This window comes from Triticum dicoccoides, chromosome 5A (genome assembly GCF_002162155.2).
Source record: "Triticum dicoccoides isolate Atlit2015 ecotype Zavitan chromosome 5A, WEW_v2.0, whole genome shotgun sequence".
Classification (NCBI taxonomy): domain Eukaryota; kingdom Viridiplantae; phylum Streptophyta; class Magnoliopsida; order Poales; family Poaceae; genus Triticum; species Triticum dicoccoides.
In genome coordinates this window covers 187,292,073-187,318,258 of record NC_041388.1, presented here as the reverse complement: position 1 = coordinate 187,318,258, position 26,186 = coordinate 187,292,073, and positions in this window count along the sequence as shown.

Here is a 26,186-nt window from a genome sequence, read left to right as displayed (position 1 = left end):
CGCATTGCAAGCACCTATTTGATGTTCTTCTGCGCATGTGAATTCCACATGTTATGTCAGTGGTACAGCTGCATGGATTGGCAGTATGTATTTCAGCTTGGGTTTAAAGGGGCAGTCTAGTGATATGAGAATTTTTACAAACTATCTAGGACCTCAAGTTCACATGGGTGTGCTTATTTACCTACTAACTACAGATGACACCGAGTAGAGCAATTAGTGCCATCTCTAGATTTCTATCATCATGTTGCTTCGTTTATCTTCATATAAGTTTCATTGGGAGATGCATGCATTAAACATAGTGTTTTTTTAGTGGGCATCAAACTTGGTTCAGATGGCTTTTGCTGTGAAAGAAAATTTATCTCTCTAAAGATCTGTACTCTGAATCCCAGGTCTCATACTTGATTTTCTGGCATAAGAATAGATATCTATAGATCGCTGTTGTATGGATACAGTACAAATGAGATACTTGATTTCATTGCTCCAAGATCACTTACAGGAAATTGAACTTGCTGTGGAAGCATGGAGCATCCTAAGATCCCTGATGTGGTAGTTAGCTTCTTGCATGTTGCTTCCACATACATGCCAGTATCTGGATGCCAACAATGCTACCAATGAGGTTTTAAGAGCCATGTTTCTAATTAGTTTGTTGGACTTAGTTTGTCATCCCGTTCTGGCTGAAAAGCAGCTAAGTTACAGCCTCCGTACATATGTATTTTGCCATTAAGAAGAAGTAAGCACTTACTATGATGTCCAAAGTCTTTGGGGTGTCCAGTTTGGCTTAATGTGACCCAACCAATTTTTGATTGTATCTTAGATTATTTTCTGGATCCCATCAAAAATTACATGTATGCTCTGATAATGTAATGCTTGAGCCAAGTTAGATCCTATTTGGAACTACATCATCAACATTTTCAATACCTTTTTATTAGCTATTTCTTTGAATCTTGAATTATGAAAAAGGATAAATATTGTGTAGCATGGTATGATATAATATAACAGTTCTATGATGTGTATATCCATGCATATAGAGAGGAGAAAGAATGTTCTATATTTTCTTATTATCATCTTAGCTATATCTTTAATTTTATGATTCTTTGTTGGTTTCTTATTTTTTTGTTCAATGCAGAAGAGAACACATTTCGGTACACCGACCATTACAATTTGTTCTATTGTTATATTGGTTTGGGGTTGTAGAACCTAAGATCTCAAGATAGCTGGGTACTTTTCCTGAAGAAACTATTGAGTCCCAGGTATTGTGATTCTCTATCTTTTTCAATGCTTCCATATGCCGGTGCTTGATTCCAAGTTCAATTACCGCTTTATGCCAATTTAATGTTTATATCCATTTAGGTGGATCAACCTATGTTCACCTCATGTTTAGGTGTTTCCCAGCTAGGCAGCGATTTCTTCTTCCATAGACCAAACCGCGGGCATTCTCTTAAGTAGACCATTGACCTGCTTGAGGGACTGGTCGCAGAAAGTTGCCAATACAAGTAGGCATTTTTTTCCTTTCTCATGTACATGCTTATTATGTGTGAATGTTGAAAGTTATTTCTACATATTCTATGTCCCTTGAGACTAAACAGTGTAGTTGCTCTGCATCAGTGTAATTTCGTTGATTCAGATTATTATCATAGATAATTTGCATAGAGGATTGTCATAAGTAATTTGCATTTTGATGTACCAACAGCCAAAGGGAGTCGTAATTTTTTGTTGATAATTCACATGAAATGGTTCTAGCTTATTTATATTCGAGCCTCCAACAGGCTATGCATTCCCAATGTTTGGTGTGTGATTGACTTTTTTGTGTACACTAGGCCATCACTGAATACACGAGTATGATATCCATATCATTTCCGGTAAAAGGTGTTGAGATATTTTAGATCCCAAGGTAGGTATCGTGGACACTTGAAAATAAGATTTGGGTTTAAGGGTTTTTGGATGCACAAGTAGTATCCCTACTTAGTGCAGAATTTTTTTGGCTAGCAAAGATAGGGGAAAGCACCACATGTTGAAGGATCTAAGACAATATGACTTCTGTGTGAATATAAAAAAACATAAACCATTAAGTTGTCTTCCTTGTCCAACGTCAACAATTTTGGCATATAATATTTTGATGAGGGCTCACAATCACAAAATATTTCTAGGATAGTATATTTATATATGAATCTTCTCTTCCCTTCTTAATTATTTCATGATTTGCATCACTGACTAATGCTATGTTTGTCAATCTGTAGGTGAGAACGACACCTATGGGATCATGGGGAATCCCTTCTACGGTTGGTGGGCGTGGGGCTATGGAAAGAGCGAGTTCAGAAGATCAACACGGGGGAGTTTATCCAGGTTCGGGCCGCAAGTGATGTGCAATACCCTACTCCTGCTGGTTTGTGTTTATCTGGTGTTCTTGGACTAGCTACAAAGCATCCAGGGTCCAAAAAGTCTGAATCCTCTCACCGTACGCCGCGGGCCTCCTTTTATAGTCAAAGGGGTTTCCACAGTGGCACACTGGAGATGGAAATTTGTATAGTAGTCGAGTTTATCGCCTGATATTACAGGACAAAACGCAATAAATGCGCTACTTAGGTGTCCTCTTGCTTTATCGGGGATGGCAACGAAGCCCATCCCATTCATCGCCGCTTCGCCTTGCTCCGACGCGCGTCCAGGCGAACGAGGCATGTGATACGTCCATTTTGCATCATCCTTTTATATCGATATTTATTGCATTATGGGCTGTTATTACACATTATGTCACAATATTTATGCCTATTCTCTCTTATTTTACAAGGTTTACATGAAGAGGGGGAATGCCGGCAGCTGGAATTCTGGGCTGGAAAAGGAGCAAATATTACAGACCTATTCTCCACATCTCCAAAAGTCCTGAAACTCCATGGGAATTATTTTCAGAATATATAAAAAATATTGGGTGAAAGAAGTACCAGAGGGAGGCTACCCACCGTCCATGAGGGTGGGGGCGTGCCCTATCCCCTTGGGTGCGCCCCCTGCCTCGTGGGCCCCTGGTGGCCCTCTGATGCCCATCTTTGGCTATATGGAGTCTTTCGTCGAGGAAAAAATCATAAGAAAGCTCACGGGACGAAACTCCGCCGCCACGAGGAGGAACCTTGGCGGAACCAATCTAGGTCTCTGGCGGAGCTGTTCTACCGGGGAAACTTGCCTCCGGGAGGGGAAAATCATCACCATCGTCCTCACCAATGATCCTCTCATCGGGAGGGGGTCAATCTCCATCAACATCTTCACCGGCACCATCTCATCTCAAACCCTAGTTCCTCTCATGTACCCATTCTTTATATCCAAACCTCAGATTGGTACTTGTGGGTTGTTAGTAGTGTTGATTACTCCTTGTAGTTGATGCTAGTTCGTTTACTTGGTGGAAGATCATATGTTCAGATCCATTATGCATATTAATACCCCTCTTATTATGAACATGAATATGATTTGAGTTATATTTGTTCCTAAGGACATGGGAGAAGTCTTGCTATACGTAGTCATGTGAATTTGGTATTCGTTCGATATTTTGATGAGATGTATGTTGTGATCCCTCTAGTGGTGTCATGTGAATGTCGACTACATGACTCTTCACCATTGTTTGGGCCTAAAGGGAGGCATTGGGAAGTAATAAGTAGATGATGGGTTGATAGAGTGACAGAAGCTTAAACCCTAGTTTATGAGTTGCTTCGTAAGGGGCTGATTTGGATCCATATGTTTCATGCTATGGTTAGGTTTACCTTAATACTTCTGTTGTAGTTGCGGATGCTTGCAATAGGGTTTGACCATGAGTGGGATGCTTGTCCATGTAAGGGCAGTACCCAAGCGCCGGTCCACCCACATATCAAATTATCAAAGTACCGAACGCGAATCATATGAACATGATGAAAACTAGCTTGACAATAATTCCCATGTGTCCTCGGAGCGCTTTACTTTATATAAGAGTTTGTCCAGGCTTGTCCTTTTCTACAAAAAGAATTGGGCCATGTTGCTGCACCTTATTTACTTTTACAATTTGTTACCCGTTGCCAATTACCTTATCACAAAGCTATTTGTTACCGATAATTTCAGTGCTTGCAGAAAATACCTTGCTGAAAACCGCTTATAGTTTCCTTCTGCTCCTCGTTGGGTTCGACACTCTTACTTATCGAAAAGGCTACGATAGATCCCCTACACTTGTGGTTCATCAGCATGCAGCACCATGTAGGCTGGCAGGCTGTTGAGCTGGTGTGGTGGAAGGGTCTTAACAAAGATCTGCATGCCACCACGTAGGTGCTTGACTAGATGGCTGAGGAACCACGTACTGCCACACGGGTACCTTCTTAGTTGGTGGGTCAGCCACTGAGCCGCAGTGGCGACGGGGTGGCAAGGCCTTGTCACGACCTTGCTAATCTTCCTGGCAAGGGTCTTGCCGGGGCCTTGTGAGCGCCCTTGGCAAGAGTCTTGCCGGGGCCTTGCGGGCGCCCTCGGCAAGAATCTTGCTGGGGCCTCATGGGTATCTTTGGCAGGAGCCTTGTCGGGGCCTCCTGGGCATCCTCGGCAAGGAGCCTTGCTATTGTCTTGTTTCTTGGTTCCTATCTAGGCCTCGTAGGCCCTTTGTCTTCACAAAGGTATGGATGCCACCATGGAGGCACCTCTCGAGCCTTGGTTCTGATATGGTTGATGGCGTCGGGACTCTTAGACTCGAGGGTGGCGGCCTTGTTGGTGTGGGGCAAGTTGCCCTGGCAAGAGTCTTGCCGGGGCTATGCAAGCTCCCCAGGCAAGGCTCTTGCCGGGGAAAGCACACCTTATCCCTCGGCTTCTCGCGCCTTCGGCTTGGCGCTGCTCTGGTAGTCTTGTGTCTTTCCTTCCTCTTCTCCGCCAAGCATGGCCGCAGGCGTGTGGTTGTGACTGCCCGCGCACAAGTAAAGGGGTACAAAAGGGACCCCTTTTGTACACTGATAGGAGCCCCCGTGCCTGGGTCACATATGAGCGCAGAGTGTTATTGGGCCAGGCCCAGAATGGTGCGCGGGTGCGCGTGCAGTGGAGTTTTACCGTAGTAACTCCCTTGTCAGTTGCGCTTCCCCACGACCCGCATTGAATGCGTGACGTGGGAGTCGTGCATGGAATGACCGCAGCACGCTTGCATCATCCCATGATGAATAGTAAAGAGGCGGCTTGCGTGCCCCTTTTAAAACTGCAGGGCCATTGCTCATTTACTCTCTCTGCTTTGGAACCGTCATTCCACGTTTCCCACTACGCCAGCCCCTTGCGCACGTATGCCGCATGCACGGCATGGGGTAGGTGACAGACACATGGGATATGGGAAGGCGTGCGGAGGCCAATTTTCACGTGCCTTTGATTCGGTAGGGAGGGTGATCGATGGCCTTGCTTGTTGCCAACTTAATGAGCCGGACCAGAACGGGCTCTTCAGAGGCGCAGAGCCAGTCTTTTAGCCTTCCCCGCCCAGCTATAAAAAGGGACTCAAGAGGAGGGGGAGCATCTCCTCGCGTCTCCCCTCCGTCTCCATTCTCCATCCAGCGCCATGGCGAGAGGGCATGGTCGTGGTCATTCTCCCACTGAGGCGACCAGGTCTTCCTCCCGCCAGAGAGCTATGATGGTCAAGGAAGAGCCGGACACCAAGGGTGAAGGCCACACTCGAGGCCGAGGTGTCAGCTGGGGTCGCCGTCGGCAAGGCGGTCGACGCAGAGGTGGGCGTGGAAGGGGGACACCCGTGTCGTCAGCGTCTCCGTCACCATCTCCTCCACCGTCTCCTCCTACTTTGTCGAGCACCATGTCGGGGACACGGCACTGGAGTTTATCCTACAGTTGCGCGAGCCACCATGCAGTCGCCTTCGCCTTCCCAAGGCATTTGCGAGGGTGCTGGAGATCGACCAGCCACCAAGGTTAAGGCCTCACATGGAGGGGTGTTGCCATGGCGACATGTGAGTGAACACAAGGGTCCCCACCCCTCATGTGATGCTCCTTCGTCGGGGCTAGAAAACCTTTGCGTGTGCCCTTTGCTTGATGGATGGGCACGTCCTCAACTTCAAGCTAGCGGAGAGCGACCTGCTCTCCGTCAAGGTCTTCGGGCACTCGAGACACATGCTAGGTTGCTATGCAGAGAGCTCGACCGATGGCGAAAGCTCCTCTTTGGGCGACCATGACGAGGAGGGCAGTGACAGCGATGACGAGGGTAGCAGGTGGAGGATGACGGGTCCGACTATGCGTCAGACACACCGTTCTTGGGCGACGATGGCAGCACCATCATCTGCATAACCAGCTCCTTGAACTTCTTGGGGTCGTCGCCTTGGGCAGCTGGCGTTGGAGGGACGGGGAAGATGAAAAAGGCGGGTGGCAGGCCGTCAAGTCGGAGTACGATGGCATCGACGCCTTCGTCACATATTGTCGGCCCGTTGCCTCGTCTTTCGGCTCTTCTTCCGGCACCATCATCACCGGCCTTCTTCTGGACGACTGCCGGGATGTTCTCTTGGTGTCTTCTGCTGCTCGTACCTCGCCTAGGCACTCCTTTTTTCCCTCCAACTATCTTGGTCCGCTTCCTGAAGAGAGGGACAAGAAAAAGGGATTACGGGCATCTTATCCTTCTTAGTTTTTAAGCCTGCGGGCATTTGTCAGATTTAAACCCTGTAATCCCCTTGCTCATGTTTGCATTCCGTATGAGTTGTACTTGTTCCCAATGTATTAATGAAAAAGGGGGCTTTCCGGGTTCTTTTGTGCATGAGCAAGGCTCACACCAAGGGACGAGTCCGTGTTATCTTAAGATAAGCATTGTTGCCCGGCAGTAGACCTTGTCGTCCTCCCACTTCATAGCTCGACCATACTCATCCTCTTGGCGGAGGCAGGGGTGAAGTAGGATTAGGCCCTTCGTTTGTTTCCTTGTCATTGCAATGACAACCAAGTTCCGGACCAAAGAAGAGTTCTTGGGCATAGGAAAGGGGGAGCACGGTGGCCCGGGAACAAACGAAGTCTCATACATCCAAGTCCCATACGGAAATGCAAAACATGAGATAAAAGTCTTATCTAAGTCTGCAGCCCCCGACAGCCTTGGCTTGCCGTGGTCGGATACTTGAATCTGCAGCCCCTGGCAATGGCTTGTCGGGGTCAAGGATGTCGGTCCATCTCCCTGCTCTTAAATGGTTTGGCAGAAACGTTTATGCAGCCTGCGAACCAAAGGAAGGACCGGAAAGGACAGAAGGACACACACTCGACCTCTATGCTAGGGGTTAGATGTTGCTTAGAACTATCAACCCTAACAAAGAGAGACTCAACCTAGCATGCATGCTAAAACTTAGGGCGCCAGCGCTTCATTCATTTATGCTCAAGGTCTGCGTCTGGCTTTGTACAAAGGGTTACATGCCTTGCCGGCAAGGCTTGTACAAAAGGTGGTTTGCCGGGAGGCCCGTCAACCGCGCCTCGTGGGTAAAACTTACGAAGATGTTCGATGTTCCAGGAGTTGCTCACTTGAATACCGTCTTCGGTCTCTAGGTGGACTGCGCTAGGCCTGGTAACTCGTATTACCCGATAAGGGTCTTCCCACTTTGGCGTCAACTTGTTGGAATTCTTGCCCGACTGAACGCACCGAAGAACAAGGTCGCCTTCCTCAAAACTTCAGGCATGAACCTTGCGGCTATGGTAGCGGCGCAAGGCTTGCTGGTAGCATGCAGATCGCACAGCCACCCGAAGATGATCTTCCTCAAGGAGCATCGCGTCATCTTGCCACAACTGCTCTTGCTCAAGCTCATCATAAGCGAGCACTCGAGGTGACCCATATGTGAGTTCTGTGGGGAGAACTGCTTCTGCCTCGTATACCAGGGCAAAGGGTGTCTGGTCGGTGGCTCGATTTGGCGTCGTTCTGGTCGACCAAAGAATCGCCGGCAACTCATCAATCTAGCGCCTTCCACACTTGTGCAGCCTGTCGAAAGTCTTTGTCCTCAGGCCTCGCAGTACTTCAGCATTTTCCCTCTCCGCTTGGCCGTTGCTCCGTGGGTGTGCCACCGAAGCAAAACAGACCTTGTTGTGGAGGTCTAGATGTACTGCATGAAGGTGTGGCTTGTGAACTGTGTGCCGTTGTCGGTGATGACCCTGTTCGGCACATCAAAATAGCAAACTAGCCCCTTGAAAAACTTGAAGGCTGACTGCGTTGTGACCTTCCTCACTGCTTCCACTATGGGCCATTTTGTGAACTTGTCGATTGCGACGTACAAGTATTCAAAGCCCCCAACAGTGCAGGGGAAGGGGCCCAGTATGTCGAGCCCCCAGACCTAAAATGGCCAGGACAGAGGGATTGTTTGAAGGGATTGAACTGGTTGATGAAGCTTCTTTGAATGGAACTGGCACGCTTCACACTTGGATACTAGTGTAGCTGCATCCTGGAGGGCTGTGGGCCAGAAGAAACCTTCCCAGAATGCCTTGCCGGCAAGGGCTCTCGACCCTATGTGGGAGCCACATGTGCCTCCATGTATCTCTGCCAACTGCTCCATTCCGTCCTCTTGAGGAATGCACTTCAGCTTCATGCCATTTGGCCTCCTTCTGTACAGGGTATTATCCACAAACTGGTACATGTTGGACCGACGGGCTACTCTTTCTGCTTCTTCCTATTCCTCAGGAAGTTCCCCTGTTTGGAGGAAACAGACGGTGTGCTATGCCCATGTCGGAGCCTTGGGCTCGATGGCGAGGACTAAAGGCTCATCTTCGGCCGTAGGGGCAACTGTCTCTACGGTCAGGGCCTAAGGCCCTGCCGGAGATGGCTGCCCCTCGGGATGCTTGGAGTACCCGGTGACCTCTTTGCCGGCGACTCCTGGGAGGTCAACAGTAAGTTACTTGTCGGGGCTTGTCTTCCTTCGCTTGTTCTGTCCTGGTGATGGCTCGACGGACGATTGACTTAATTGAAGCACAAAGGTACCTGGTTTCATAGGCATCTTCAGGGCAGCGCGCTTCGACAGGTTGTCAGCAATGCCATTCTCCGGTCGAGAAACATGCTCTGCTTGCAATCCGTCAAAACGCTCTTCCAACTTCCTCACTTCATCCACGTAGGCCTCCATCAACAGGCTCTAGTAATCCTTGTTGACCTACTTAACGACGAGCTGCGAATCACCCCTGATGATGAGCTTCTTGATTTCGAGGTCTGCCGCGATCCTGAGACCGGCAAGCAATCCCTCGTACTCCGCCGTGTTGTTCGTTAATTTTTCCCAGGGACTACACACTTGAGGTGCTCTCCGGTGGGTGCGACGAGTAGCACGCCAACACCAGCACCTTGAAGTGAGAAAGCACCATCAAAGTATATAACCCAATCGCGGTAGGTCTCCCTGCCGTGAAGGGTGGTTTCTTGAACCTCTTCGTCGGGCGTTGCGGTCCATTCCGCTATAAATTCTGCCAAGGCTCGGCTTTTGATAATTGAAGTACTTTCAAACTTGAGGCCAAATCTTGACACCTCCAATGCCCACTCCACAATCCTCCCTGTTGCATCTGGGTTGTGCAAAATCTGTTGCAAAGGGAGGCGGGTGATGACGGTGATCTCATGTGCTTGGAAATAGTGACACAGCTTTCTCGAGGCCATGAGGAGGCCTAAAAGTAGCTTATGTATGCCATAGTATCTTGACCTAGCCCCCAGCAATAGGGAACTAACAAAATAGACAAGGTGCTGCACCACCTTCTTCCTCTGTCCCACATCGCCCATTTGTTGAGACTCTGCCTTGCCGGGATTAGGCCTTGCCGGGGGTTCCGCCTTGCCGGCGTCAGGTTCTACCAGGGAGGGCCCCAACCAGCCATCCGACGGCTCTGCCGCTACTACTACTTCTTCCTCAAGTTCCCTCTACCCCACCAGTGCAGCACCGACCACTTGATTCGTTGCTGCTAAGTACAGCAACAACGGCTCTTGTGGTTTAGGCGCGACTAGTATTGGCGTAGAAGAAAGGTACCTCTTCAAATCTTGAAGCGCTGCCTCTGCCTTCGGAGTCCACTTTATTGGACCCGCCTTTTTCGAAACTTTGAAAAAGGGGAGGGCGTGCTCAGCTGATTTGGAGATGAACCTACATTGGGCAGCAACGCAGCCGGCGAGCCTACGGATGTCTTTGACCCGTTTTGGCGCCTCAATCTGCTCAATTGCCTTGATCTTGTTTGGATTTGCTTCGATTCCATGTTGAGACACAAAGAACCCAAGAATTTTGCCGGAGGGGACACCGAAAACGCACTTCTCTAGGTTGAACTTGAGGTTGATCATGCATAGATTTGGAGATGTTTCTCTAAATCTTGCACAAGCGTGGCCCTATCCTTGGTTTTGACCACTATGTCGTCCATATAAGCTTCCATATTTCTATGTAGCTAGGGCTCAAAACCAATCTAGACTGCTCAGGCAAACGTTGAACCAGTGCTTTTCAAATCGAAAGGCATCCGTACGAAACAGTACATACCACATGGGGTAATGAACGCTGTTTTTTCTTCGTCTTCCTTCATCATGAAGATCTGGTGGTATCCTGAATAGGCGTCGAGGAATGACAGTAGGTCACACCCGGTAGTGGAATCCACAATCTGGTAGTGGAATCCACAATCTGGTTGACAACTCCTAAGCACGTTGGTTGCGTTGAGCTATTGTTTTTGTGTAGGTACGAGGGACTCGAGCATAGCCTCCTACTGGATTGATACCTTGGTTCTCAAAAGCAGAGGGAAATACTTATGCTACTTTGCTACATCATCCCTTCCTCTTCCAATTATGGCATTTCCATAGCCATTCCAAGATATATTGCCATGCAACTTTCCATCATTCCGTTCATCATGACACTTTCATCATTGTCATATTTCTTAGCATGATCATGTAGTTGACATAGTATTTGTGGCAAAGCCACTGACGGTGTCCTGGACTAGGGGGTACTCACCACGTCGTCTCCCGATCTATTAGATTGGACCGAGGACCCCCGTGGCCGTATACTCATGGGCCAGTTCGGACGACTGCTGCATAGAAGGAAGATTCCACAAGACTTGGCGATCAAGACAAGGACTTCTCCCCACCGGCGTATTCGGCTAGGACTCTTGTTATCCTAGGCCTCCGGTGCATTATATAAACCGAGGCCAGGCTAGTCGATAGATATACAATATATACAACAATCATATCATAGGCTAGCTTCTAGGGTTTAGCCTCCTTGATCTCGTGGTAGATCTCCTCTTGTACTACCCATATCATCAATATTAAACGAGCAGGACGTAGGGTTTTACCTCCATCAAGAGGGCCCGAACCTGGGTAAAACATTGTGTCCCTTGTCTCATGTTACCATCGATCCTAGGCGCACAGTTCGGGACCCCCTACCCGAGGTCCGTCGGTTTTGACACCGACATTGGTGCTTTCATTGAGAGTTCCGCTGTGTGATCGACAAAAGGATCGATGGCTCGCCTGCAGATCAACTGCGACTTCGGCATCTTCGTCACCAGCTCGACTAGTCACCTTGGTTCGACCAAGAATTGTGCCCCGTGTTCGGATCACCATGTCCGGACGAGGGCCTTCATCAAACATCAACTCCGATCTCTAGCAAGATCACAGAGGAATCATCTATGGAGCTCGGGGGCTCAACGTCAACATTGCCCTCAAGCGACCGTGCTGTTTTTCTAGACAGCGAACTCGTATATGCCACCACCACCTCCTCGAGTATCGCTTTGACGATCGCTTTGGTGGAATTGTGCGGAATTGAGTCTTCAACAACCCTGGAAATTTTCGTCGAGTTCCGATGGAGGAATCTCTGGCAATCCACGATATACCGGAGCCCTGTCAAATCTGGACGGGAATTTGGATGAGTTTAGGGCGTGGTGTCCAGCTTCTAGCTCGGACGTCCTTTGGAAGATCCAACCGTTGATCGGCTGCGGAATTCCTATATATACCACCTCTCAAAATTTCGGCTCGATCCGACCATCCAAACTCCGGGAACCTTCCGATTAGTGCATCACTTTTCGGATCTGTTTTCTGCGCGAAAACGAATCCGACCCGAGTTCATCTTTTTTATGAACAGGAATTCGGACAGCCCTTTTGAAGGAAGTTTTGTATGGGGTATTGTGTTTTGTTCCCAAACACATCCCACTAACTGTAAGATCTTTTGAACATGATCTTCAACATCATGCTGTTGTCAAACCAGTCCGGCAATATTACTCCACGGCTGCCGACCTGTGCTAGACACGGCGTCACTTTGTTGAGCCGAGCTCAACTTCTTCGGATTATCATCTCGGCAAGCCGAACAAGAGCCCGGCATCGCGAAGGATAAATCATCACCAACATCGCCGCCCCACGGATTACACGGAGCGGGCATACCGGCATCGCCGCACGGTCGCTTCATCAAGCCGACATCGACCACGTCACGACCTGCATCGACAGGGCCGCACTATTGCTTCTTCAAGCTGGTGTCCATCATGCCGACCTACTTCGACTCATCGGCTGACATCGAGGCTTCGACATCTCGGCTGGATCGGGGGCTTCGCCATCTCTTCATCAACCTACTCCGGACACTTCGGCGTCACTAGCCGACCAGCTCCGTCACATTAGCTGGGCCGAAGGCTTTGCCTCGGCGAGTCAACCTTTACCAGCATTGCCATGCCGTCATTTTATCACCCATCAGGCAATGGGTGTGCGGAGCGAGTCCTAATTTTAGGAATCACCTTCCTTCGGATTGCTACAACAAATAAACCACGTGCTATTAATCCCAGTATTTTTTGCTTGTTTGGGTTCATTTTTCCCAAGGAATTATTACTCTGGTTTGTCCGTCATATGTACACAGGTCTATCAAATGGTGGCTGCATTAACGACAGTCGCATGGTGGTTCGGTCAGTTTCCGTACATAGTCCGGCGAACGCCGCACTCGGAGCACGGACCGACCTGCGAATTCAGGGTTTGCCACACCTTTACCGCGTCACGCCGACGCCCTGCATCCACTTGACTTCGGGGCCAGGCCATATTTCTTTTATTACTCACTTTGCATAAATTATTTATTATGCAACGATTTTTTTAATTATCATTATTACTATTATCTCCGGTTTGCACTATTTTTTGTGCACAGGAAAATGATCCGGGGACTTCGGCATCACTCTGCCGGTCTGCATTGGTCGTGCTATGTCACCACTTCGGCGTGTCAAGCTCTCCGCTCTGCCACCTCGGGACCGGCTTGAGGGACGGAACCTTGCCCCGCGTCAGGCTCGGACCGCGTCATCAATACCGAACACATTAACCAGCTAAGTCGCTTTCATGCTCAAAGCTTTAATTTCTAACTTGCGTTCGGTTCGACCAAGCATTATACTTTTTTGGAAAAAAGATGCTTCTAAAAAATTTCCTTGTCCAAACTTTGTTTGTGACGCATAAATTCAAATACCCCATTTACTTGGGGGCTTCCTTTATGAAGCTTTTCCTGTTGCATATGATTATACTTGTACGGCTTCGTTCCTTGTTCGTGTATTACACCACAATATGCACCACATTGACTTAAGCGATTTGCAAGCTGGGTTGCCTCGCTCCTGTGTTTACCCCTACGTTCCCGATTGTTCGGCTAGGGAGTAAAGGGAGCACCTCTGCGATTGTCACGATCGGGTCACCCGAGCCGGACCTCAGACTGGGTGAAGCTGAAAGCTAGCGCTCTTATAGTTATTCAATGATGGTCGGCACACAACGGAACTCATGAGTACAAAAAGTCTATTGCACAAGTCTCATAATAACAATGAGCACCGAAGAAAGGTATCGATGGGGGTACTATTTTCTTCGAAGATGCTTCTTACTCTTCGCAGTAATATAGCATAAGTTCCCTGAGCGCGCTTTGTCTGTTACAGCCTTATGGCCTGATTGCCTGGTTATTGGAAACACGGTCGATATTCTCGACCGATGGAGTACATAACACTTTTCGGTCCTTAACCAAAGAGGGAGAAGCCGACAGTCGGTTAAGACGCGTTTAAAGTTCGGTTGAACATAGATATGATATAAGTACTTCGGTACATGCAATCATTCTTCTACCCAAGTCACTTGGGGGCTCTTAAGTTTATTTGAGCCGTTTTATAATAAGTGTTCTTCTTCTCAGTCGTCGCAAAGTTCTATTATTATTATTTATCACTCCTTTTTTTGACGCGAGTGTGCGGTCACTAGCCGGGAGGCCTAATTTCTCTCTCAAAGCCGCTAGAGTTTAGTTTGCTAAACTGGCCTAATGAGAAGTACTCCGCCCTCAGGATAGGAGGTTGAAGCCGTAGGCTGACCCACTCGAACTCTTGAGATAGGATGTGTCATGTTAAAGGACGACAGAAGCACTTCTTTTTTCTAAGACCAATTTTCGGATTGGCACTAAACACTTGATCTTGTTCTGACGTCATGTTTTTACTGACGTTTCTTGGTTTTCCAAGATTTTTGGCACTTTTAAACTATTTGTGTTTTTCCAGCATTAGTCTCGCAGTGCAACGCCGGACACCTTTAGGGATTCGGCAAAAACATTCTCAGATATTGCTATATATGCATCGGTTTCGAATTGTGTCTTCGGTCAATAGTTGGGTTGCCCGGCTCCTACACTTGCTTCCTACGTTCCGTTTTGTTCGGCTAGGCGTGCAAAGGGAGAACCACTGCGATTGTGCTTCCAGCTCACATGGTTAAGGACCTTAGTGGAGAAAGCCGAAAACTGACTGTCACAATAAGCGTAAACTGGTCAGCGATCCGATGACTATGACGGGCCATTCATAACATTGGCCGAAGTGTTTACGGCTTGACCTCAACTGTCACCGAACACTACCGGGGCTATTAACTGGCCTCCCAAACTAAATCCTCGATATTTTTCTCTTACATTTGAGCTGAGGTTTCATGATCATGCTTAGCATGACAACCCAAAGAAAGGAACCGATAGCGGGACTATTTTCTTTGGAATACATTTCTTCTGTTAAACAGTAATATAACATATCTCTCTGCGTACCTTTGTTTATAAAACCGTGCGGCCAGATTGCCTTGTTTGTCGTAAATCTTTGCCCTCATAAAGGCTTTATAAAGTAGGACAAACACTCCTCGGCTACTGGCCAAGGAGGTGGAAGTCGATGGTCGGTCAACAAAGTTTTATACAATGTGGATCCGAGCATTAATGACGTAAAGTACTTGGATACATAGAGTCATTACACATAATTTGTGATTTTACTATGGATATTGATCCTTAATTCGGCCACCCGTGCCCGCATTAAGGCTCGGGGGCTACTGGGCTTCGGGCTTATTATTTACAAATATTAAAGGGGCACATCGATCCCCTGATCTGGTGTTGCCACCCGACCAGTGTCTCGGGGGCTACTGCATTGCTTGTCCAATGCAGAAAATTTTATGTGCAATATAGTTTCCGAGGAGATTTTGATCCTCAGGTTGGTCGGCCGCACCCAACCTGAGTCTTGAGGACTGAGCACGGCACTTTTGTGTCCAGAAGTATTCTGCCGAGCTAGGACTTGATCCTCAGGCCGATTTTGCAAATCAACCTGAGTCTCAGCGTCTACTGGGATCAGCGGTCTTATGTCATCCTTCATGTGCATCTTGGGTTTTAGACCGATACACACCTTGAGGGCTACTAGCTATATATCACGGCAGAGAATAAATTGCACCAATAAAAAATATGGACAAACAATCGGCCCATAGTCGGGGTGGTGCACCACCTCGGAAGCAGTCCGGCATAAAGCTCAGGCGCTAGTGGCAGGCTCCATACAGGGCATTTCCGGCATTAAGCTCGGCTAAACTCCTTCAACTTTTTTGAACCAAGGTGATATGACACCTCGGATATAGTCCGGCATTGGAGCCTGGACACAGCCCGGCGTTGGAGCTCGGATATATTTCGGCGTTGGAGCTCGGATATACAGTCCGGCGTTGGATCTCGGATACATAGTCCGGCATTGGAGCTCGGATACATTCCGGCGCTAGAGCTAGGAAGCGGTCCGGCGTTGGTGCTCGACTGCAAAAGATACCTCGAATGTAGTCCGGCGTTGGAGCTCGGACGCAAGAGGACCCTGCCTCCCGGGAACAACTTCAAACCCGAGGTGTGGCACAAAAATAAACAAGGCATTGATAAAGGCCGGAAACTTAAAGGGGCTCCTCGGATACCCGACGTGTAAACTCGTCGAATGCATTTCGGCGATCCTCAAGATCGAAGATAAAGAAGATTTGTTGAACCAGTTTTCAAGACCGGCAACCGAAGATGAAGAACAGTTCGGAAGAATCGAGGAGCGTCCCTAACTTGAAGACTAGTTCAGGGGGCTACTGACGGTGTCCTGGACTAGGGGGTACTCACCATGTCGTCTCCCGATCTATTAGATTGAGCCGAGGACCCCCGTGGCCGTATACTCGTGGGCCACTTCGGACGGCTGCCGCATACAAGGAAGATTCCACAAGACTTGGCGATCAAGACAAGGACTTCTCCCCACCGACGTATTCGGCTAGGACTCTTGTTATCCTAGGCCTCTGGTGCATTATATAAACCGAGGCCAGGCTAGTCGATAGATATACAATATATACAACAATCATACCATAGGCTAGCTTCTAGGGTTTAGCCTCCTTGATCTCGTGGTAGATCTACTCTTGTACTACCCATATCATCAATATTAATCGAGCAGGACATAGGGTTTTACCTCCATCAAGTGGGCCCGAACCTGGGTAAAACATTGTGTCCCTTGTCTCCTGTTACCATCGATCCTAGACGCACAGTTCGGGACCCCCTACCCGAGGTCCGCCGGTTTTGACACCGACAGCCACCATTCATAATTCTTTCATACATGTCACTCTTGGTTCATTGCATATCCCGGTACACCACCGGAGGCATTCACATAGAGTCATCTTTGTTCTAGTATCGAGTTGTAATCATTGAGTTGTAAATAAATAGAAGTGTGATGATCATCATTATTAGAGCATTGTCCCAAGTGAGGTATAAAAAAAGAAAGTCCATAAAAAAAGAGAAGGCCCAAAAAAAGAGAGAAAGGCCGTAAAAAAGGAGAAGGCCCCAAAAAATGAGAGAAAAAGAGAGAAGGGACAATGTTGCTATCCTTTTACCACACTTGTGCTTCAAAATAGCACCATAATCTTCATAGTAGAGAGTCTCTCATGTTATTACTTTCATATACTAGTGGGAATTTTTAATTATAGAACTTGGCTTGTATATTCCAACAATGGGCCTCCTCAAGTGCCCTAGGTCTTCGTGAGCAAGCAAGTTGGATGCACACCCACTAGTTTCTTTTGTTGAGCCTTCATACATTTATAGCTCTAGTGCATCTGTTGCATGGCAATCCCTACTCCTTGCATTAACATCAATCGGTGGGCATCTCCATAGCCCATTGATTAGCCTCGTTGATGTGATACTTTCTCCTTTTTTGTCTTCTCCACATAACCCCCTCATTATATTCTATTCCACTCATAGTGCTATGTCCATGGCTCGTGCTCATATATTGCGTGAAAGTTTATAGGTTTAAGATTACTAAAGTATGAAACAATTGCTTCGCTTGTCATCGGGGTTGTGCATGATGATAGCATTCTTGTGTGACGAAAATGAAACATGACTAAACTATATGATTTTGTAGGGATGAACTTTCTTTGGCCATGTTATTTTGAGAAGACATAATTGCTTAGTTAGTATGCTTGAAGTATTATCATTTTTATGTCAATATGAACTTTTGTCTTGAATCTTTCGGATCTGAATATTCATACCACAATTAAGAAGAATTACATTAAAAATATGCCAAGTAGCACTCCGCATCAAAAGTTCTGTTTTTATCATTTACCTAGTCGAGGACGAGCAGGAATTAAGCTTGGGGATGCTTGATACGTCTCCAACCTATCTATAATTTTTAATTGCTCCATGCTATATTATCTACTGTTTTAGACATTATTGGGCTTTATTTTCCACTTTTATATTATTTCTGGGACTAACCTATTAACCGGAGGCCCAACCCAGAATTGCTGTTTTTTGCCTGTTTTAGGGTTTCGAAGAAAGGGAATATCAAACGGAGTCCAAACGGAATGAAACCTTCGGAAACGTGATTTTCTCATCAGATAAGATCCAGGAGACTTGGACCCTCCGTTAAGAAAGCCACGAGGTGCTCACGAGGGTAGGGGGCTCCCCCCTAGGGCGCACCCCCCTGCCTTGTGGGCCAATCGAAGCTCCACCGACGTACTTCTTCCTCCTATATATATCCACGTACCCCCAAACGATCGGGGACAGAGCCAAAAACCTAATTCCACCACCACAACTTTCTGTATCCACGAGATCCCATCTTGGGGCCTGTTCCGGAGCTCCACCGGAGGGGGCATCGATCATGGAGGGCTTCTACATCATCATCCAAGCCCCTCCGATGAAGTGTGAGTAGTTTACTTCAGACCTATGGGTCCATAGCTAGTAGCTAGATGGCTTCTTCTCTCTTTTTGGATCTCAATACAATGTTCTCCCCCTCTCTTGTGGATATCTATTCGATGTAATCTTCTTTTTGCGGTGTGTTTGTTGAGGCCAATGAATTGTGGGTTTATGATCCAGTCTATCTATGAATAATATTTGAATCTTTTCTGAATTCTTTTATGTATGATTGGTTATCTTTGCAAGTCTCTTCGAATTATCAGTTTGGTTTGGCCTACTAGATTGGTTGTTCTTGCCATGGGAGAAGTGCTTAGCTTTGGGTTCAATCTTGCGGTGTCCTTTCCTAGTGACATAAGGGGCAGCAAGGCACGTATTGTATTGTTTCCATCGAGGATAACAAAATGGGGTTTTTATCATACATCATGTCCTCTTGCTTAAGGTGTTACTCTGTTTTAACTTAATACTCTAGATGCATGCTGGATAGCGGTCGATGAGTGGAGTAATAGTAGTAGATGCAGAATTGTTTCAGTCTACTTGTCTTGGACATGATGCCTATATACATGATCATACCTAGATATTCTCATAACTATGCTCAATTCTGTCAATTGCTCAATAGTAATTTGTTCAGCCACCATAGAATACGTATGCTCTTGAGAGAAGCCACTAGTGAAACTATGGCCCCCGGGTCTCTTTCTCATCATATCAATCTCCATTACTTTATTATTGCTTTGCTTTTACTTTATTTACTTTGCATCTTTATACCAAAAATACCAAAAATATTATTTATCATCTCTATCAGATCTCACTTTCATAAGTGACCGTGAAGGGATTGACAACCCCTAAGTGCGTTGGTTGAGTTGAGCTATTGTTTTTGTGTAGGTATGAGGAACTCGAGCGTAGCCTCCTACTGGATTGATACCTTGGTTCTCAAAAACTGAGGGAAATACTTACGCTACTTTGCTGCATCATCCCTTCCTCTTCGGGGAAATCCAACGCAGTGAACAAGAGGTAGCAAGGTTGATTACACCGGTATTCTACGTGAGTTCAAATACGATCATGCTGACTGTCGTCTATGGAAGATAGCAATTTGTCAAGTTCCCAGCCGCTCTTGGGGTTATATGAATGCTTATGTTGTCCCTATCTTCGACAAGCTTGTTGCCGTTCTTCATGGTTCAACTTGATGGATGTTGCTCAAAAATCAGTTTCTATACAGCGATGAGTACTGTGATGCAATTCAATACGAGGCTCTTGTGTTTGCTGCAACCACTTGTGGCACTGTTTTTGCATGGAATCCTCATGATTTCGGTACATTTGTCCTCCACCGTAATTATAATTGTTTCATCCACATGCATGCGTGTTAGCTATTTTCCCTTTACTAATTAACCTTCTTGTGTGTTCCAAGGTCCTGTGAACATTCCACCACCTATACTTGAAAATTTTATTCACGAGCATGAGGACGAGCAGGACCCATATACTCAGTGGCGCCTGGCAACTTATTCCGATGGATCACCCCTTCTTGTCTATATACGGGGCACTGCTGATGTTACTAAGGAAGCAGGTGTTTTCTCGTATGGTCACGCTCTCCATACCTATTCCAACATCCGTTGTAGGGTATTTGGGATGGATACTAGTGTACTCGCGCCAACACCTTCTCCCTGGTTCAGTATTGAAAGTCTTGGAGGAAACTCGCTCTTCCTTGGACAAAACTACCCAATGATAGTGGAAGGCGATCCAGCTAATGTTGACACAACGTTACTACCATTTATGAGAAGCAACTATATCTATACCTTAGACATTACTATGCTTCCCTACCGTCCCAATATGGGTCCTGACATAGGCCGCTTCATCCTCGATGAACAGTCCTACGTTGGTCTCGAGATTGACAGTAGCTAGCCCTTCCTAGAGAGTCACTTCTGGTTCAAAGAAAGCGCTTCCAACACCGACGAGTGGTTGAGCTGAAGTTCATTTCATCGCTTTGTTATTTGTTGTGTGGGAAAAAAATTACTAGAATGTTTTGTTGGAAATGATCTATAATCCAACGTGTATCCTCGTTGTCGTTGTGGGTTGATGACTTGTTGTATGTAATCAATGGTACATTTGCATATGCATCCATGAACTCACGCCTGCTAGTGGTGTCCATATGAACAGTGCTAGTGATTTTAGTTGCAAAAATTAGATAGTGCTAGTGATTTGTAGCTGCATATTTTGACAAATCGCAGTGTTACAACGTTGACAAATGGCAATGTTACTAGATAAACAAATGTCAATCTTTCCAGTTTGAGAAATGGCAACATACCCAAAATGACAGATATGCAAATCTTACCCAATTTTTTGTACGTGGTTGCACATAGGTCATGCAAAACAACCATTTGCGTTGAAGGGATGCAAAATCCTGCTCGGCACATTTTCCCTTGGCTTCCTGGGGAAGCTGTCGGTTTGCATACGGGTGTTCTAACTAAAACATTTGTGATGAGTGTTTTATATTTAAAAACCATTGACGTTTTTTTCAAAAGAAAATCATTTGATAAGTCTGTACATTAAGAGAGAAAAATGCAAGTCGTTCAAACCATATCTTTCATTCAGTCACACTATGAATTTATATTCATATCATCGAGAATACGAGATACTGTATTAACCCCCAAAAAACTATTTCTGACGGCGGTGGAGGCGGCGTGCCGCGCCGTCGTTGTCGTTGTCGTCCTCCGGGACGCCGTTGTTGAAGTCTTCAAGGCAGCACAAATGTTGTTAACTTGTAAATCAAACACCATGTTGTCGTGCAACGGGCGGGGTGCAGGGGGACGGCAACTGGCGTCGCTAAGAGGTAGCGGTCGACGACAGCATCCCATGCTGCTGAGGGGGGCGCACGGGCAAGGGCGCAGCAGGTGCAGCCAAACGTATAGGGACCGGCGCCGCGGGGGGTGGAGGGGCGCGCACGGCCGCAGCGGGTGCAGCCAAACGCCCGGGGGCCGATGCCACAGTGGGTGGAGGGGCGCGCATGGGCACGGGCGCTGGCATGAACATGAGCTCGTGCGGGTTCGCAGACACCTCGCTGACGCCCATGGCTTCCAGCTTTGTGATAGTGCTCGGCGACCAGCCCGTCAATGCTATGGGGATGGTCGCTGGCGCAGACGCGGTGATGGGAGCTGGGACGGGAGCGGGGGCAGCAACTGCCGCGGCCAGCTCGTTCTGGGCCATGTCCATGAGGCCCCATTCCTCCTTATATTCTATCTCCTCCGGCTCAGAGTCGACTTCACCAAACTTGAAGACTAGTGGTAGATGATCATTATGCGCCATGGCGATGGAGATCTACAGGGGGAAGGGGAATGAGAGGCGAACAGTAAGGCCGCACATATGCTGGGCGCCATTAATGGAGAGGAAGGCGGGCGGCCATGGAAGTCAAAGGGATCGCTTCCTAGTGAGCCTGCGCAGCGTATAGCTCGCATGCTTCCCGGTGAGCCTGCGCATTGGAGGACAGCTTGCACGCCTCTCGATCAGCCTGCGCACCGGACTGCGCTCGCACGCCTCCCATTTAGTCAAGGTCAAGCAGGTGTCCGCATGACACCTCCTACAGCCATTAAAACCAAGACACGTGGCATCACGTGAATGGTTAACACAACGCACACTGTTTGAATTATATAAACGTTTGAGATATTAAAGTGGCAGCTATTGTTTCAAAATGCCTATGTTGGCTGTCATTATTCGAGTGTGCCTTCTCTCAAAATTGACATGAAAAATACCACATCATGTCAGGTGCCATTCCATGATAGCATGCCAAGTTTCATGAATTTCAGACGAGTTTCGAATTTACTAGAATTTAAAAACCAGTCATCTCAATGTTTTGTCGACAATCAACGGTGCTCTGGTGTTTGAAATTCATTCCCATTTCTTGCATGGGACCTAAGCATGCACCCAAGGACACAAATTTGATTTTTCAACCAATTTATATGCACTAGAGCATGTGCATGTAGTTCAAATTTGAATTATGCACATAAATGCATTGAAAACTCAGTTAATGCATAAAAATGTCCAAAAGAACCTCAAAAAATCAAAAGAATGACACAACACTCCTGTTGTTCTATGTTGACACAAGAAAATTTTGGAAGCAATAAGAGGCAGTGGATATCGTTTCATCCCCATAGGTGGGATGTTCCCTACCGAAACCATGATGCTTCTTGTGAGAAGGTCTGGTTGTGAGAAGCATATACCCAAACCTGCCCCAAATGGGACAAAAAAAATTCCACGGCATGTTGATGCCGCTCCATGAAAGCATGCCAAGTTTCATGAATTTCAAATGAGTTTTGGATTTACTAGAATTTAAAAACAAGGCATCTCAATGTTTTGCCGGCAATCAACGGTGTCCTGGTGTTTGAAATTCATTCCCATTTCTTGCATGGGACCTAAGCATGCACCCAAGGACACATATTTGATTTTTCAACCAATTTATATGCACTGGAGCATGTGCATGTAGTTCAAATTTGAATTATACACATAAATGCATTTAAAACTCAATTAATGCATAAAAATGTCCAATCGAACCCTGAAAAATCCCAAAAATTGACAGAACACTCCTGTTGTTCTATGTTGACACGAGAATTTTTTTGAAAGCAATAAGAGGCAATGGATATTGTTTCGTCCCGAAAGGTGGGACGTTCCCTACCGAAACCATCATGCTTGTTGTGAGAAGCTATGATTTGTGAGAAGCATATACCTGAACCTGCCCCAAATGGGACAAATTTATTAACATGGTATGTTGATGCCGCTCCATGATAGCATGCCAAGTTTCATGAATTTTAGGCGAGTTTTGGATTTACTAGAATTTAAAAACTAGGCATCTCAACGTTTTACCGGCAACCAACAGTGCCCTGGTGTTTGAATTTCATTCCCATCACTTGCATGTGACCTAGAAATTCACCCAAGGACACAGATTAGATTTTTCAACCAACCTTAGTGCATTAGAGCATGTGCTTGTAGTTCCAATTAGAATTATGCACATAAAATGCCTAGAAAACCCAGTTAATGCATAAAAATGTCCAAACGAACCTCGAAAAACCACAAAAATTGACACAACACTCCTGTTGTTATATGTTGACACTAGAAATTTTTTGAAAGAAATAAGAGGCAATGGATATCGTTTCGCCCCAAAGGTGGCACGTTCCCTATCGAAACCATCATGCTTGTTGTGAGAAGCTTATACCCGAACTGCCCGAAATGGGACAAATTTTTTACCACGGCATGTTGATGCTGCTCCATGATAGCATGCCAAGTTTCATGAATTTCATACGGGTTTTGGATTTACTAGAATTTAAAAACCATGCATCTCAACATTTTGCCGGCAATCAACAGTGCCCTGGTGTTTGAATTTCATTCCCATCTCTTGCATGGGACCTAGAAATTCACCCAAGGACACACATGTGATTTTTCTACCAACTTTAGTGCATTGGAGCATGTTCTTGTAGTTCAAATTTGAATCATGCACATAAAATGCCTAGAAAACCCAGTTAATGTATTAAAAAGGCCAACGAACCCCAAAAAATTCCAAGATTGAACACAACACTCCTGTTGTTCTATTTGACACTAGAATTTTTTTGAAAGCAATAAGAGGCAACGAATATCGTCCCATCAACAAAGGTGGTACGTTCCCTATCAAAACCATCATGCTTGTTGTGAAAAGCTCTAGTTTGTGAGAGGCTTATACCCGAACCTGCCCCAAATGGGACAAAATTTTCACCACGGCATGTTGATGCCGCTCCATGATAGCATGCCAAGTTTCATGAATTTCAAACGAGTTTTGGATATACTATAATTTAAAAACCAGGCATCTCAACATTTTGCCGGCAATCAACAGTGCCATGGTGTTTGAATTTCATTCCCATCTCTTGCATGGGACCTAGAAATTCACCCAAGGACACACATGTGAGTTTTCAACCAACTTTGGTGCATTGGAGCATGTGCTTGTAGTTGAAATTTGAATTATGCACATAAAATTCCTAGAGAACCCAATTAATGTATAAAAAAGGCCAAACGAACCCTGAAAAATTCATTCCCATTTCTTCCATGGGACCTAAGCATGCACTAAAGGACACATATTTGATTTTTCAACCAATTTGTATGCACCGAAGCATGTGCATGTAGTTTAATTTTGAATTGTGCATCTGAAATGGCTAGAAAACTAGTTTTATGTATGAAATGTCCAAACAAACCTTGAATAATTCCAATTCTTTTACGACACACATACAGTTGCATGTTCACTGCAGGTAAAAGGTCTGGCAATTCAAACACTGTCCATTGCTGTTGTGACCCCATTTTGTAATTCAAATCAAGTAGATCCCACACAGTTTATTCACACCAACCATGTGAGATGTAGTACAATATATCTTGGAGCACCGTCGGTGTATATTACGCCTATGGCTTATGCGAGAAGGTGCGTCGGTTACAGTCCACAGCCGGCATGTCAAGAACACTAGCTCGCTCCCCCAAAACTCCCGCCGCTGCATCCCCCGCAATCTCGAAAATATCTACCGCCTGGAAGATTTTAATGTTTGATAGCACATGATTAGTATGTGCGGACCATGTGCGATGTCTGTTACTCCCACTCTGCTTCAGTCCCTTGATTCAAATTTTCAGTAGCCCCGGCATTTTACTCCCGCCTCTACATCCCTTGCAACCTCAAAAATATCTGCTCGCCCTTGATCCAATTTTTCAGTAGCCCCGCCATGTTACTCCCGCCTAGTAAAATTTTTTCAGTTGCCGCAGTATTTCCTCAAACACAACCTCCGCTCACACAGACACACACAACCCTCGAAACCATTGGTAGGTCGCCACCATTGCCGGCGCCTCCATCCTCAACCTCTGCCTGTGTGCCGGGGATCTCGAGTAGCCAATGGCCAAAAAGAGGTTTATCACGGCCTTTTCACCCGACACCGGCGAGGTGGCTGCCGAGGTGTCCCCATCGTCCTCCGCGGACCCGATCCGCCGTCGCCGGTCCCTCGACCCGCCCGCCGCCGCGCCCCTACGCCGGTTCGAGGAATTCCACGTCCTCCCCTGGACCCGGAAGCCGACGAAGTCCTCCCTCGGGGACCGACAATGGCGGTGGGGGACGTGGGTCGCCGAGATTACAGATAGAGAGACCCACACCCGCCGGTGGCTCGGTAGCTTCCACATGGCCGAGCTGGCAGGTCCGCTACCACGGCGCGGCGGCTAGGCTCAATTTCCCCTTTGGCACATGTCTTCTCCACCTCATTCCGCAGGAGCCAGGGGTGGTGAGCTCGGCTGTGGCGTGCGAGGACCGCGAGGCGTGGGAGCATCCCGACGCCGAGGCCGCCGCCGAGGCTTACATGTAAGAGCTCCGTCGGCACCACCCAGAGCTCGTGGTGGCGGAGTGGGCGATCTTTACTGGCACGGAGGGCGGCGAGGTTATCGCGCTCTCCTCCGATAACGTGGTCAAATAAGGTGAGGACGGCGGCGCGGAGGGTAGCGAGGTTATCGCGCTCTCCTTTAATGATGAGGTCGAAGGCGGCGGCGACGGCGGCGTGGAGGGCATCGAGGTGGGCCCCGAGGACGAGGAGATCCACGTCGACGAGTGGAGGAGTGCCTTCCCGAACGACCCCGACGAGGGTACTGGCCCGGACCCGGTTCGCGACACACCATACATGACAAGGAAGGATCGGCTCGACCTCTACTTCGACCGAAAGTAGTTCAGCTTATTTTAAATTTATGTTTTATGTTTGGTTATGCAAAACTATCTATGTTTATGTTTGAATGCATGCTACTTTCGGTTGAACCTTCTTTGAACTTGATCAAATTGAAGTTTACAACCTTAAGTTTAGGGGATCGACTAGAAAAGGCCAAAAATTGCTGGAGTATATATATATATATCCACTA